This window comes from Vulpes vulpes, chromosome 11 (assembly GCF_048418805.1).
Source record: "Vulpes vulpes isolate BD-2025 chromosome 11, VulVul3, whole genome shotgun sequence".
Lineage (NCBI taxonomy): Eukaryota > Metazoa > Chordata > Mammalia > Carnivora > Canidae > Vulpes > Vulpes vulpes.
In genome coordinates this window covers 28803963-28809962 of record NC_132790.1, presented here as the reverse complement: position 1 = coordinate 28809962, position 6000 = coordinate 28803963, and positions in this window count along the sequence as shown.

Here is a 6000-nt window from a genome sequence, read left to right as displayed (position 1 = left end):
TCCCTTGCCTCAGGAGCCTATCTAGTAAGAAGTTACTGTGGCTGGTGTCAAAGAGGTTACTGCCTGTGTTCTCCTCTAGGGCTTTTATGATTTCAGGTCTCACATTTTTAAATTTCTTTATTTTTTTTTAAAGTCTTATTAATTTATTTGAGAGAGAGAGAGAGAGAGAGAGAGGATGAGGTGGGGTAGAGAGAGAAAGGGAGAAAGAAACTCAAGCAGACTCCTGGCTGAGTGTAGAGCCTAGGTGGGTTCAATATCATGACCCTGAGATCATGACCTGAGCTGAAACCAAGAGTTGACCATTTAATTGACTGTTACCACTGAGGCACCCCACATTTTTCAATTTCTTTTTTTTTTAAGTTTTTTTTTTTTTTTTAAGATTTTATTTATTCATGTGAGGCAAAGGAAGAGAGGCAGAGACACAGGCAGAGAGGGAGGAGAAGCAGGCTCCATGCAAGGAGCCTGATGTGGGACTCGATCCCAGGAATCCAGGATCATGCCCTGAGCCAAAGACAGCTGCTCAACTCCTGAGCCACCCAGGCGTCCTACATTTTTCAATTTCTTTAATCCATTTTGAATTTATGTCTGTGTGTGGTATAAGAAAGTGGTCCAGTTTCATTCTTCTGCATGTTGTTGCCTAATTTTCCCAACAACATTTATTGAAGATACTGTCTTTTTTCCATTGGATATTCTTTCCTGCTTTGTCAAAGATTAGCTAACCTGGGGCACCTGAGTAGTTCAGTCAGTTAAGCGGCTCTTGATTTTGGTTCAGGCCATGATCTCAGGGTCCTGGGATCAAGGCCCGAGTTGGGTTTAGCAATCATTGGAGAGTCTGCTTGAGGATTTTCTCTCTCCCTCTGCTCCTCCCCCTGCTCACACTCTCTCTCTTTCTTTCTCTCCCTCTAAAATAAATAAATAGATCTTTAAAAGAGATTAGTTGACCATACAGTTGTGGGTCCTTCTAGATTTTCCATTCTGTTCCATTGATCTATCTGTCTGTTTTTGTGCCAGTACCATCCTGTCTTGATCACTACAACTTTAATACAATTTAAAGTCTGGAATTGTGATGCCTCCAGCTTTGGGGTTTTTTGTTTGGTTGGTTTTGGTTTTCTTTTCAGGATTGCTTTGGCTGTTCAGTATCTTTTGTGGTTCCATACAAATTTTAAAATTGTTCTAGCTCTGTGAAAAAAGCTGGTGGTATTTTAATAGATATTGAATTAAATATGTAGATTGCTTTGGGTAGTATAGACATTTTAACAGTATTTGTTCTTCCAATCCATGAGCATGGCATGTTTTTCCATTTTTTTGGTGTCATCTTGAATTTCTTTCATAAGTGTTCTATATTTTCAGAGCACAGATTTTACCTCTTTGGTTAGGTTATTCTTAGGTATCTTATGGTTTTCAGTGCAATTATAAATGGGATCGATTCCTTGATTTCTCTTTCTGCTGCTTCATTATTAGTGTATAGAAATGCAATAGAATGTACATTGATTTTGTATCCTGCGACTTTACTGAATTCGTGATCAGTTCTAGCAGTTTTGGTAGTCTTTTGGGTTTTCTTTTGGGTATTATGTCAACTGCAAATAGTGGAAGTTTGACTTCTTTCTTGCCAATTTGGATTCCTTTTCTTTCTTTTTGTTGTCTGATGACTTCCAGAACTATGTTAAATAACAATGGTGAGAGAGGACATCCCTGTCTTGTTTCTGATTGTCGAGGACAAGCTCTCAGTTTGTCTACATTGAGGATGATATTAGCTGTAGGTTTTTCATACATGGCCTTTATTATGTTGAGATATGTTCCCTCTAACCCTAATTTGTTGATGATTTCTGTCATGAATGGATGTTATACTTTGTTAAATGCTTTTTTTTTATTGAGAGGATCATATGGTTCTTATCCCTTCTTTTATTAATGTGATGTATCACATTAATTGATTTGTGAATATTGAACCACCCCTGTAGCCCAGGAATAAATCCCACTTGCTTGTGGTGAATGATTCTATTAATGTACTATTGGATTTGGTTTGCTAGTATCTTTTTGAGAATCCATGTTCATCAGGGATAGTGGCTTCTCATTTTCTCTCTTTTTAAAAAGATTTTATTTATTTACTTGAGAGAGAAAAAACACATGTGCCCAAGTGGGGGAGGGGCATAGGGAGGGAGAAGCAGACTCTGCTGATCAGGTAGCCTGAGTTGGGGCTGGATCCCAGGACCCTGAGATCAGGACCTGAGCTGAAGGCAGATGCTTAACTGACTGGGCCACCCAGGTGCTCTGTTGTCCCCATTTTTTAGCGAAGTCTTCATCTGGTTTGATATCAGGGTAATGTCCTCATTGAATGAATTTATTTTTATTTTTTTTAAAGATTTTATTTATTTATTCATGAGAGACACAGAGAGAAAGGCAGAGACACAGGCAGAGAGAGGAGAAGCAGGCTCCACGCAGGGAGCCCGACGTGGGACTCGATCCCAGGACTCCAGGATCATGCCCTGAGCCAAAGGCAGACACTCAACCACTGAGCCACCCAGGCGTCCCTCATAGAATGAATTTAGAAGTTTTCCTTTCATTTCTATTATTTGGAATAGTTTGGGAAGAATAGGAGGGGAGGTGATGGGGGGATGGGCTAAATGGATGATGGGCATTAAGCAGGGCACTTGTAATGAGCACACTGGGTATTATATGTAAATGATGAATCACCAAATTCTACTCCTGAAACCAATGCTACAGTATATATGAACTAAGTTGAATTTAAATAAAATCTTGGAAGAAAAAAAAGAATAGATAGTCACTCTTCTTTAAATGTTTGGTAGAATTCCCCATCTGGTCCTGAACTTTCATTTGATGGGAGGTTTTTGATTACTGATTCAACTTCTTTCTTGGTTATCAGTCCATTCAAGTTTTCTATTTCTTCCTGTTTCAGTTTTGGTAGTTTATATGTCTCTAGAATTTTATCCATCTCTTCAAGTTTGTCCAGGTTGTTGGCAAATAATATCTCATAATATTCTCTTATAATTGCTTATATTTCTGTGGTATTAATTGTTATTTCTCCTTTCTCATTTGTGATTTTATCTATTTCAGTAATTTCTCTCCCTTTCTCTCTCTCTCTCTCTCTCTTTCTCTCTCTCTTTTTGATAAGTCTGGCTTGGGGTTTATCAGATTTTATTAATTTTTTTTTTTTTTTTGCAAAGAACCAGCTCCTGGATTCATTGATCTATTCTATTGTTTATTTAGTTTCTTTTTTTGTTTGTTTAGTTTCTGTATCATTTATTTCTGCTCTAATCTTTATCCTTTCCTTTTTTCTTCTTGTTGTAGGCTTCATTTGTTGTTCTTTTTCTAGCTCCTTTAGGTGTAAGGTTAGATTTCTTATTTGAGATTTTCCCTGTTTCTTGAGGTAGACCTGTCTCACTATTTACTTACCTCTTAATGACTGCTTTTGCTGCATCCCAAAGGTTTTGGACCATCATGTTTTCATTTTCATTTATTTCTATTTTTAAATTTCTTCTTTGATTTTCTGGTTGACCCACTCATTCTTTAGTAGGATGTTCTTTAACCTCCATGTATTTGAGATCTTTCCAAATTTTTCTTGTGGTTGACTTCAGGTTTCAGCATTGTGGTCAGAAAATATGCATTGTATGATCACAGTCTCTTTGTACTGGCTGAGACCTGATTTGTGACCTACTATGTGATCTTTTCTGAAGAATATCTATGTGCACTTGAAATGAATGTGTATTCTGCTGCTTTAGGATGAAATGTTCTGAATATGTCTGTTAAGTCCATTTGGTCCATTGTGTTATTCAAAACCATTGTTTACTTATTAATTTTCTGCTTAGGTTATCCAATCAATGTTGTAAGCGGGATGTTAAAGTCCCCTACAATTATTGTATTATTATCAGTGAGTTCCTTTATTTTGTTATTATTATATTTGGGTGCTCCCATATTGGGGGCATAAATATTTACAGTTGTTAGATCTTCTTGTTGGATAAACCCATTTATTATTGATATTTCTGCAATATAAATATAGATACATAATAATAAATATATATTTATATTAGTCATATTTGTTTATAATTTCATCAACAGTTTATTATTTGAAATAAGCTTATTTAAAATGTATAATTTGATAGATATTGGCATATATATATATATATATATATATATATCTGTGAAGCCATTGTCACAATTAGGATCATAAACATATCTGAGAAACATAGAAAATACCCCCCAAGTTTTCTATGCCCTAGGTAATCACTCCTTCCCATTCTTTCTTCCATCCCAGGCAACAACCTTTCTGTCACTATATATTAGTTCTCATTTTCTAGAATCTTCTGTCAATGGAATCATATACTGTATATTCTTTTTTTGTCTGACTTCTTTCACTCAGCGTAATTATGCTGAGACTTATTAACTGTTCATTTGTTTTTATTGCTGGGTAGTATTCCATTGGCTGGATGCACCTCAATTTGTCTATCCATTCACTTGTTAGTGAATATCTGTACAATCTGATGAGTTTTGATATATGTCTACACCTGTGGAGCCATTGACCCCACCAAGATACCCTTTATTCCCCAAAATCTGCCTCCAGTGTTTGGCTATTATAAGTAAAGCTGCTATGAATAGTCATGTACAAGATTTTCTATGGATATATGCTTTCTCTCCAGTAACTCTCTAAGGTTGGAATGATTAGCTCATATGGTAGGTAGGTATATATTTAACTTTTAAAGACACTTACAAACTGTTTTGTAAGAAACTGTTTTCCAATTTAGTATACATTTTATATTACCATTTGTTGGTGTGTGAAACTCTCATCTCTTCAAAATTCTTGTCAACCCTTGGTTTGGTCAGAATACTGAAAAGCAGTATTTTATATTATAAAAAATATATAGTGGTATTTCATCAATAGTTTTAACTTGCAGTTTTTTTTTTAAGGGAGATTTTTTAAAAAATATTTTTGAAAAATCTTTAAAAATCTATTTATGGGAGAGAGAGAGCACAAGCAGGGGGAGCAGCAGAGGGAGAGGGAGAAGCAGGCTCCTTGCAGAGCAGGGAGCCTGATATGGGACTCGATCCCAGGACTTCAGGACCATGACCTGAACTGAAGGCAGATGCTTAACTGACTGAGCCACCCGGGTGACCCTTAATTTGCATTTCTTATGGCTAATGATATTCAGCATATTTTCATATACTGTGAACATTTTAGTGTGTTTTGTTCTTGCCTTTTTCCTGTTCTTTATATGTATATATCTATCCCTTTGCTATATGAGAAAAAAAATGCTTTCCCAAATTCTTGCTCATTACTGAAATTTCATATTGGTGGCCAATAATATCCATTATGCTTAATGTAATAACTATAGTTTTTCTAATGGAAAAGTTGCCGCAAACCTGATGTTTGAGTAATACTGACAGTGAGTTACAGCTCTAAATTGTGTCATTTTATGAATAAAAGGTGAAAAGTTTGCAAGTGTCTGAGAATTCAGGAGTTATATGTCTGCCATTTCTTTATTTTTGGGCAGCTTTATAAATCAATGTGATGTGGTGGTAATCTTTGCAATGAATTTGGGAACTGCTATGCCCTGAATCAGTGATTTTGGCAAAAGCTAAAACATTTATTTCAGTGTAAGATGGTTCTCTCTGAGAACACAGAGAACATCCACTAATGCAATCTTGCTTATTATCAGAAACTCTCAATGCTCATCTCTAAGTGGAATACCCTCTTTGGATTAGACAGTTTCCAAAGGGTGCAATGTGGGCATAAATTCATAGTGTGTTAGTCGTGGTCCAATCTTCTCTCTCCAGATGAAGATTCTAAGGTCCTGGGAAGTAAAGAGGTTCATCCAAAAGCACTGGGTAATGAAGTAGTGAATGGGTATAAAAATTTTAAACCTTTTTCATAAAAGCTGTTCTGCCTTTGTGACTGGAAGTCTCCAAGATAGTAATGAAGGTTTTTATCAAGAAAGACTTTCTGCCAGTTTGGGGAAACTTTATTTTGCATAATGCTTTCAGAAAAGC